The following is an 11,090-nucleotide window of genomic DNA, read 5'->3' as shown; positions in this document are numbered from 1 at the left end:
AGTGTGAATGGTTGTTTGTCTATATGCGCCCTGTGATTGGCCAGTCCAGGGTGTACTCCGCCTATCGCTCAAAGACAGCTGGGATAGGCTCCAGCATACCAATGCGACCCCAGGGAGGATAAGTGGCAAAGAAAATGGATGGCTGTTATTTATGATCCAGCACGCAGAAGTTGTATTTGCATTATGAACTATATATATATAGTGTATGTATATGATAATCTCCAAGTCAGGAATGACATTCTTGTAGGCATTTATTTGCTTTTAATTCATTAAAAATGTATATTTTATTACACATTTGGAAGGATGAGTCACCTGCTTTTGCCGGCTGGATGGCTTTTTATTCATTTGAATTGGAAGCCCGTTTTAAAGTTCATGCCTTGCTTGAAGGCGCACCGCTGCAAAGTGGTGGTGGCGCATAAACCCCCACATTCACTATTTACTGTGCCATTAGGAAGCGCTCACATTAAACTTTCATATGACTGGACCCACTTTGATGCACTTCGTTGAAAGCTACATCACCGTATTGATTATTTACAAGCGTGACTGCACCAATAAATCCGTTTTTTACTGAATAATATCGATAATTGATGCTATTTCTGGGTCAAACTCTATTTTCCCGCACTTGCTTAACATCATGACTCACAACAGGAACTGAAATGAGCTGTTCTCTCTCTATCTGCATCACCCCCCCCCCCCCCCCCCCCCGACCCCAGAGGGTGTGCTTAGATCACATTCCTGGCAAAGATACAGCACACGTATCCACGCATCCACAAATACACCGCAGTGGCCAACTGGTGAATGAATGAAAACAGATCACAAAAAGATGGAGGAGCTTAGAATTGTGCAGCGGTTGCCAGCATCCTGCAGCTCGCTCCACATTGCTAGAAAGGATGCTCACGTGCACATTCTATATTCCTTTGAGGGGAGGGAGTGTTCGGCTTTACACGATCTTATTTTTAACTCCTGTTGTCACTGAATCTTTTTTCCTGACGTCAATGTGATATTCTCAGGTTATTTTTTGTGAAGCATTTTTAGAGTCTTCTTACAGATTTGACATATTTATAGTTGGTTAAAATATTGGCTAAAGACTATAGCGTTTGGGTTTTGGGGCTGTTTTGGCTCATTTTGAGAATGTAATGCAACCATATTCCAACCCCACCAGTGTGTCTGAATGTGCACTTCAGCAGAAAGGAACAACTTCAGCTTCAGCCTTAAATTATTATAATGGTTATGCACACACATACACAGACAGCCCAGGGTGCGCAATACAGTATATTAAAACAATCTTGGTTTCCTCGTCACACTAAACTGACACATGCTATTATAGACCTGTGTGCTGGGAAACCATAAAAAAAAACATTCAAGTCTTACTTGCAGTCCTTTCTCAAGGTTTTGTGGTAAATTGTCAAAGTAGTCATGTATGGTTTCACAAGCATTAAATAGGGCATTTCATAAGCAATTAAACGCAATATTCCAGAAACATAAGCAGGGCTGGGTTTGTGTAACCTGACAAAATTATACATACCAGTACTGGTGGACATGTTGGATATGTTACTATAAAAGTGCTTCATTTTTATGTGATACAAAAGCAATCATCCATATTCTATACGGCTTATCTTCATGAGGGTTGGGGGCATGCTGGAGCCTATCCTAGCTGTCTTTGAGTGAAAGGTGGGGTACACCCTGGACAGGTCGCCAGCCAATTACAGGGCACATATAGACAAACAACCATTCACACTCACATTCATACCTATGGACAATTTGGAGTCGCTAATTAACCTAGCATGTTTTTGGAATGTGGGAGGAAACCGGAGAAAATCCACGCATGCAAACTCCTCAAAGAGATCCCAGAGGGTGGAATCAAACTCGGGTTTCCTAGCTGTGTGCCCTGTGTGCTAACCCCGACCGTGCAGCCTCATGTACCACATATTATTTTTAAACATATTATTTTTAAACACTAGCTAGTTAGCAGCTCTAATTAATACTCATTCATTTTCTGTGCTGGATGCTGGAGCCTATCCCAGCTATCTTCAGGCGAGAGGCAGGGTATACCCTGGACTGGTCGCCAGCCAATCACAGGGCACATATAGACAAACAACCATTCACACTCACATTCATACCTATGGACAATTTGGAGTCGCCAATTAACCTAGCATGTTTTTGGAATGTGGGAGGAAACCGGAGAAAATCCACGCATGCATGCGGAGAACATGCAAACTCCTCAAAGAGATCCCGGAGGGTGGAATCAAACTCGGGTTTCCTAGCTGTGTGCTAACCCCCACCGTGCAGCCTCATGTACCACATATTATTTTTAAACATATTATTTTTCAGCTCTAATGAATTCTCATTCATTTTCTGTGCTGGATGCTGGAGCCTATCCCAGCTATCTTCGTACACCCTGGACTGGTCGCCAGCCAATCACAGGGCACATATAGACAAACAACCATTCACACTCACATTCATACCTATGGACAATTTGGAGTCGCCAATTAACCTTGCATGTTTTTTTGGAATGTGGGAGGAATCCCACACAAGTGAAGAACATGCAAGTCCACACAGAGATACCCAAGCAAGGAATCGAACCTTAGTCTCCTAGCTGTGAGGCCTGCACACTAACCACTCACTAACCACACAGTCAGAAAATCTGGAAAATCTGGGTTTGAATCTCCACTGGGCATCTCTGTGTGGAGTTTGCATGTTCTCCTCGTGTGTGAGTGGGTTTTCTCCGGGGACTCCGGTTTCCTCCCACATTCCAAAAACACACGTTAATGGCCGACTTGAAATTGTTCAGATGTATGAATGTAAGTATGGTTTACTCTGACTCTTGCCCAAAGTTAGGATAGTGCTGTGTATTATTACCCCTTGAGAAGATACTATGGAAGGTGTGAACTATTTGTGTTTGTTGTCCTCCTGTGCTCTTGTAGTGATTGTCTACTGCAGAAGAAGCATGGACGAGATGTACGCTATGTTTGAGCCCCATGTGCTGTATGTCTTCTGGGCCTTGTGCCACATCAAGCAGACTTGTCCTATTGACTTAACCACAAGTTGTGGTTTTGCCTCACGGACAAATACACACATTCTGACAGCGGAGCACACCGAAAGACGTCCCAGCGTGACAGGAAATGAGAGCTCACACAAACCCACCCAGAACAACATATTAACTTGGAAACGTTCAAAGCTAATAAACATCAATTGGACTCCTCTGCAGTGAAAGTTCCTCTACGTTGAACACTTGAACGTCCTACACAAGTACAAGCTGGATGATTGGCTGCCTTTTTCAAAACATACATCAATGCCCTTGTCGGCTTCTGCAGGAATGCTGATTTGTCCTTCCTCCTGGCACGTCAAATGAGACTTGAACATTGCTGGATTTTGAAACTAGCAGATTTTCTTATATATTCTATTTGTGGAAATAGGATTTTGACTGCGTTTGTCAAAGCAGCTTTGCTAAATGAGTTCATCACGGGGACCCAACCAGACTGCTTAATAAGCAGAGTACAGATACACTTTATCTGCATGGAACAGACGCATAGCTACAGGGGGAATATGCATGGAATATTGCATTATTCTGTGTATTACCATTTAGATAACTATATTAATGATTTTTTAAATATCAAATCGGAATATGAATAGTGACAAAAAAGTAAAAAACTAAACTAAACTAAACTAAACTAAACTAAACTAAACTAAACTAAACTAAACTAAACTAAACTAAACTAAAATAAAATAAAATAAAATAAAATAAAATAAAATAAAATAAAATAAAATAAAATAAAATAAAATAAAATAAAATAAAATAAAATAAAATAAAATAAAATAAAATAAAATAAAACAAAACAAAACAAAACTAAACTAAACTAAACTAAACTAAACTAAAATAAAATAAAATAAAATAAAATAAAATAAAATAAAATAAAATAAAATAAAATAAAATAAAATAAAATAAAATAAAATAAAGACACGGCGGTCAAGTGGTTAGCACACAGACCTCACAGCGAGGAGACCAGGGTTCAATTCCACCCTCGGCCATCTCTGTGGTTTTCTCCGGTTTCCTCCCACATTCCAAAAACATGCTAGGTTAATTGGTGACTCCAAATTGTCCATAGGTATGAATGTGAGTGTGAATGGTTGTTTGTCTATATGTGCCCTGTGATTGGCTGGTGCCCAGTCCAGGGTGTACCCTGCCTCTCGCCTCAAGACAGCTGGGATAGGCTCCAGCACCCCCGGCGACCCTCGTGAGGAAAAAGCGGTAGAAAATGAATGAATGAATGAAAATAAAATAAAATTAAATAAAATTAAAAAATAAATAAAATAAAAATAATCTCACATTATTGTTGTAATTACTTATTGTAATTAATAATATAATTCTTATTTTTATGATTATTATTTCTTTCAATCTATTCAAGTAGATTCAAATAGAATAAAATATTGACAAAATAATTCATGAAATTTGCTTTTTGTATAATTTTTTGGTGAAGGTTTTGACAAAGCATAGTACTTAGAACACTTAAGTTACAACTGCATACAACAAGAAGACCTTTGGTGACCTCTAACCTCACAAAGGTTCTTTTGGATGCACAACAATTCCCACAGACACCAAAAACACGTTGAAAGTGTCCCATAAGAAACCCATTCATCCATCCATCCATTTTCTATGCTGCTTATCCTTACTAGGGTACTGGGTATACTGGAGCCTATCCCAGCTGTCTGGACTGGACACCCTAGACTGGTCCCCATATGAAACCTGTAAAAGAATTCCATATTCAGCAGCATTTTCCCTTCCTGTCGTCAAGACCAGGTATCCTAGTACTGGAACTCAGCCACTTTTCATTAGATGGATTTTTCACAGCTTACAAATGCTGGCAGATGTTCAAATGTTTGATGAGCACATTTGAAAAGCGATCAGGTAAGCGTCGAACTGCAGGCAAGCAACAAAGAGGTGGGGGTCGCTTCAAAATTGAAGCGAACCGTAGCTCTTGAATATTAATGAAGTACTACTATGTAGCACCAGCTGCACTGAGCTACTGGAAAAGAAGAGGTAGTGATCAAATAACATATTGACCTGTGTTTTTTTTGCGGCTAATTGGTTCCATACCGAGGCGTTTTAAGTGAATGTCCACATTCCTCATTACTAAATGGAATATTTTTGTAGTTACACCACAGGAAACCTGTTTACAACATTCTAAATATTAGTATTCGGTGAGTCACATCATGTACTGCAACCGGCTCGAAAGTCGGGGTACACCCTGGACTGGTCACCAGCCAATCACAGAGCACATATAGACAAACAACCATTCACACTCACATTCATACCTATGGACAATCTGGAGTCGTCAGTTAACCGAAAAACCAACGCATGCATGCAAGAACATGCAAACTCACACAGAAATACTCAATGGAGATTTGAACCCAGATCGTCACGACCTCCTATCTGTGTGGCCAACATGCTAACCACTTAACAACTGTGCGAGTATATTATTTTATTATTATATTTTGAAAGTAATTGACATGTTCACAACTATAGCGAAATGTACGAGTCAAATGTGGAGGGAATTTGGGGGTATCAAAGTAGTTCAGTGGAGGAAAAACAGCTAGTGTTGACCGAGTACTCCTACGTACTTGAAGATAAACTTACATAAATGTCTGTGTAAATTAATATAAACTTAACCAATATGTTTTCTAATGCTGCAGTATTTTTCACGGCATTACTGTTTCCTCCATGTTTACTTCTGGGAGTATCCTGATTAGCATCCTGTCCGCTCATTGGTCAATCAATGGTTGATTGGTCCTCGTCTGGGTGACACCAATGACATTTTTTACTTTCTGGGATTGTATCGCAAGCCACCATGTACATAATGACATTAAGAGCGCATACTTTCACAGGCACGGATTTTGCAGGTCGCTTGGCTGGATGGTGACTCGTGATAACCGATGTTGAGGTGATGCTGCCTCCCGTATGTGGCGCCCATAACAGTAGTTTTTAATCTTTAATACCCACAGGGGGGCGGCATGACGGTGGTGGTTAGTGGTTAGCGCGCAGACCTCACAGCTAGGAGACCAGGGTTCAATTCCACCCTCGGCCATCTCTGTGTGGAGTTTGCATGTTCTCCTCGTGAATGCGTGGGTTTTCACATTCCAAAAACATGCTAGGTTAATTGCGACTCCAAATTGCCCATAGGTGTGAATGAGAGTGTGAATGGTTGTTTGTCTATATGTGCCCTGTGATTGGCTGGCCACCAGTCCAGGGTGTACCCCGCCTCGCGCCCAAAGACAGCTGGGATAGGCTCCAGCACCCCCGCGACCCTCGTGAGGAAAAAGCGGTAGAAAATGAATGAATGAATGGTTCACTCAACATTTAAGGAATCTTTGACCTTGTTAGTTTGCTACATAACCAAAGTAGACTATTTAGACAATGTTTTCTCTTTGTTAGCTTCTAACTAACCATTTGAGAAAGATAAACTAAAGTTCATTTTGTGTTATGTGGTAGCAAGGGGACAACCTGTGCAGAAGTGAAACACAGAAATACAGTACATAATGAACAAACTACCTGCTGGATTGAACATTTATTCAACCCGTACAAAAAATACAACAATGCAATTGGATGAAACAGCTGGAGTGACATGCTGGAAGCAAAACAGATCTTCCTTTAAGACGTTGCAGATCCAGGCAGCGATATTTAGCTGAATTTAGCCCCGCGGAGGAGATTGCAAGGAAGCAGAAAAAAACAAAACACAAAAGACAGCAAGGATGTGATTTCTCCGCATGCAATCCCTAGAGGGAAACATTATTGCTAATTTAGAGTCAAGGACGATAAAATTACCAGAAGTGAAATTCGCCAGTGAGCTGGGAATGAGCTCCAAGAAACAGTGACATTATGCAAATGACGAGGCAATAAATAGATTAGATAAGGAGTGAAAATGGCTGTGATCACTTGTGCTGCAGTGCTGCATCACTGGGCTGCAGCATCTTTTCAACACCTAATGATGACAAATGACCCATGAGTCCGTGTTTTCAGCCACCTGACTCCAACAGTTCAATTCATTATCTCGTTATATCACTCTAAAAGGCCTGTTGCAGCGTCAATTTGGTTAAAATGTTTCTTTTTCTGTCCATTCCCATTCCTTTCTACCCTGTGTATCCACTGATAAAGCAAGGGGATGAGGATGATGTTGATATTTGGCTCAACACATGCCTCCGTGGTGCACATTAAGTCACACAGAGTTGTTACACAATGCTAATGCTTGTCCTCTTTTATTCCTTAAGCTTTGTAAAATGATGAGCGCACATTTCGGTAAAACCCAGAATCCCAAAGGCTCGGGTCTCTTTTTGTCCTCAAAGTTAATGCTGACGTGACGATTAGGAGTTATTTATTTTATCCTCGGACTTTATCCAGAAAGTAGCTCAAAGGAGTTGACATGTCTCAGCCTCTGCAGGTTTGAAAAAAGATCCCAGTGTACTGACGGACAGAACTTAGTCTGCTTGTCTGCTTTCTTTATGGTTTTTCCCAAATTCACACTTGCTGTTACCATTTTTCAAGATGGCAAAAATTGGCTAAAAATTCTGAATTTTGTGACTGAAATACTAATACTTTTTCCATAATTTAAAACATCAATCAACTTTTAAAATCAGCTTTGAAATGCTTTGAATTAAATACTTTGCTGGGGAAAAATGCATTATGGGAAGAAATTAAAATCTTTTTTTACTAGTATTGGTAACTTTTTAGTGTTAAGTTGCTGTGTGATGAGTTTAGCATTCTTTATAAGATGACACCATCGGTGAGACTTACAGTATATCGATTAATGACCTCATTTAAAAAACCCGTATTGATACCTTTTTATTGTTAAGTTGCTGTGTGATGAGGTTTGCATTCTTTGTAAGATGACACCATCAGTCAAGACTTACAGTATATCGAGTAATGACATCATAAAAAAATCGTATTGGTAACTTTTTAGTGTTAAGTTGCTGTGTGATGAGTTTAGCATTCTTTATAAGATGACACCATCAGTGAGACTTACAGTATATCGAGTAATGACCTCATTTTAAAAAAAAATCATATTGATACCTTTTTAGTGTTAAGTTGCTGTGTGATGAGTTTAGCATTCTTTGTAAGATGACACCATCAGTCAGACTTACAGTATATTGATTGACCTCATTTAAAAAACCCGTATTGATACCTTTTTAGTGTTAAGTTGCTGTGTGATGAGTTTTGCATTCTTTGTAAGATGACACCATCAGTCAAGACTTACAGTATATCGAGTAATGACATCATTAAAAAAATCATATTGGTAACTTTTTAGTGTTAAGTTGCTGTGTGATGAGTTTAACATTCTTTATAAGATGACACCATCAGTGAGACTTACAGTATATCGAGTAATGACATCATAAAAAAATCGTATTGGTAACTTTTTAGTGTTAAGTTGCTGTGTGATGAGTTTAGTATTCTTTGTAAGATGACACCGTCAGTCAGACTTGCAGTATATCGAGTAATGACCTCATTTAAAAAAAAAAAAACTTGTATTGGTACCTTTTTAGTGTTAAGTTGCTGTGTGATGAGTTTAGCATTCTTTGTAAGATGACACCATCAGTCAGACTTACAGTACATCGAGTAATGACATCATTAAAAAAAATTGTATTGGTACCTTTTTAGTGTTAAGTTGCTGTGTGACGAGTTTGGCGTTCTTTGTAAGATGACACTGTGAGTCAGACTTACAGTATATTGAGTAATGAACTCCTGGAAAAATCATTTAAAAAATAAAAAATCATGTTTTTGATATCAGTGAATTCAGTGAAAAAATTCTTAAACGTACAACAGTTGCTTAATTGATCACCGTTATCTTAAAATTAGCATCATAACTCTCTTCTCTAACATCCTTTGAGACAATTTTCCCAGCGGGACTCTGAACGGTGTGTGTTTGTGTGTGAGTGACAGGAAGAAAACCTTGGATTCAGTTAACCGTATATAATTTACAACATAAAATGCCTGGTTTTCTTTGCTTGTTCGGTAGGAATTACATTACATTCACTGCTAAAAGTCCACCAGATGGTACATTTTGTTCATTGAAAACTTTCTTTGTCAGATTGTTTCTAGTCACCTGCCTTAAAGGACAGCCAGATCAACAATGGCTTCAGCTCAACAATCTGTGTCCCTTGTTTTTTTTTTAACTCAAGCCAGCTAGGTGAAACTGGATATCTGACCAGTGCAGAGCAACTGCTACACGTTGTCACCAGTTTTCCATTCTTATTGGATGAACATGACGCATACACAGCTCCATTCACATCATATATTGCATATAAAAATAACATCCAGAGTGAGACCTCTGGAGTCATAAGGCGGTTGTGTCCTGTCAATCTTTTAAAGCAAGGAGAGGACATTAATGCTATGACAGCAATATTAATTAACTTAATAACACTCTGCTGGCCCATAATCGTTTTATGAGTTATATTTAGTCCAGTATTAAACATGAAAAGTTGACTTGTCAAAGATTTTATGAGCTTTTAGGGATTTTGGCTGTCAGTGATACTGACAACATCACATTGCAGCTCTGCTGAGCCCGTTATGTGGATATTAGAACACCACCAGCAGGATTCTCCCAATGGAGAAAGGAAAAATGACCCTGTCAAGACAAGACAGAGTGGAACCAAATTCCCCTGTTGAAAATTTGGGCTGAACATAGTGCACCTACTTCATCAAAGATTCAGCCAGTCATTTAACTGGCTTTTAAATAGTGTTTTTTTTCCCCCACAGTGGAATCAAACATTTTTGGCATATTTGTCAATGTGAGAGGTCACTGGCTCACCATCTTTGTTGGAGTTCTTCCCAAAGGGATTTAATAGGCTTGTTGCACACCAAACTTATTCAAGGAAATATAATTAAATCTAGAAGAATAATTCTGATTCAATATGGGTCCAGGGCTATTGCCCAAATGTCTGTTTGATTAAATTGTCAGTGTCTTAAGGCATTTGTGTGTATATTGTATGTTTGGCGTATTGATATCTGTAGCAGAAGCCGTCACTGGTGTAATGGCCAGAAAAGCGAAGATAAAGCCAGCCAGCTTCCTGCCTTCAGATGGTACAGCAGATGGCGGAGTCCTGAGGGTCCGCGCTGCAGCCAGTAATCCAACCCTCCATCAAGTATAGCACTCTCATCCCCCATCACTTTGTTTATTTTACATAAGAATATACATAAGTCTGCATCTTAAAGAACAAGGAAGGCACCTAACTTCATGTAGAGCGTCCCCTAGGGGATGCAATTAAAGTCCAAATGAGTTTATCATATAAGAGGACAAATATTTCGACCATTATGGATTGAGTATTTGTGAAATGTTTTATCTGGAGAGATTCTTAATGTGAAAATTGTTATGGGATCTGTATCTGTTTTTGCTGATCTTGGCAGAAGTAATGTGAGACGGAAAGGGATCCAGTTGGAGGGTCTTGCTTGCTATGACAACCATCTGTTACCATCACATCATCATTTTTTTTTAAACCCATGACACAGATGTTTGACAGTGATAAGGGAAGAAAACAACCATAAATATCGTGGCTCGATAAATTAGCAAATTTTTGGTAACAATTTCTTCTCCAAAAATAGGCCATTGTCCACATCTCATTTATCATGAGTCGTTAATAATTTATAATGTTTAATTGGTTTCAACCGATGACCTGAGTTGGGTTCGTCATTGAATATTTTTAAAGTTAGAACATGTTTTCAACCTTCTAAATGTGATTTTTACATTATTAAAGCCCTCTATACATAACCAACAGAAGTACACGGTCAGGCAAATTATCTGACACATTTGTAGGTTAAATAAAAGTAAAATAAATAAAGTAAAGAAACAAAAAAGGGGTACATATAATGCCATTGTTTTTTCGTTTCTTTTTCAGTTGCTGCCATTATGCCATTATGGAAACGTTTATCAAAACAAACTAATCTGTAACTGCAACACAACGCGCGTTCCGTTTACACTATTGGTAGACATGATCACGTACCAGCTCCAAACATCATCTTGTTATGGGTTACCAACTTCAGAGCTACTGGATCTGCATTGAAGCAAAAATCAACCGGCTGACCTCACACCACCAGAACAGATTTA

The sequence above is a fragment of the Doryrhamphus excisus genome, chromosome 20 (genome assembly GCF_030265055.1).
Source record: "Doryrhamphus excisus isolate RoL2022-K1 chromosome 20, RoL_Dexc_1.0, whole genome shotgun sequence".
Taxonomy (NCBI): domain Eukaryota; kingdom Metazoa; phylum Chordata; class Actinopteri; order Syngnathiformes; family Syngnathidae; genus Doryrhamphus; species Doryrhamphus excisus.
This window is presented reverse-complemented; position numbering follows the sequence as displayed.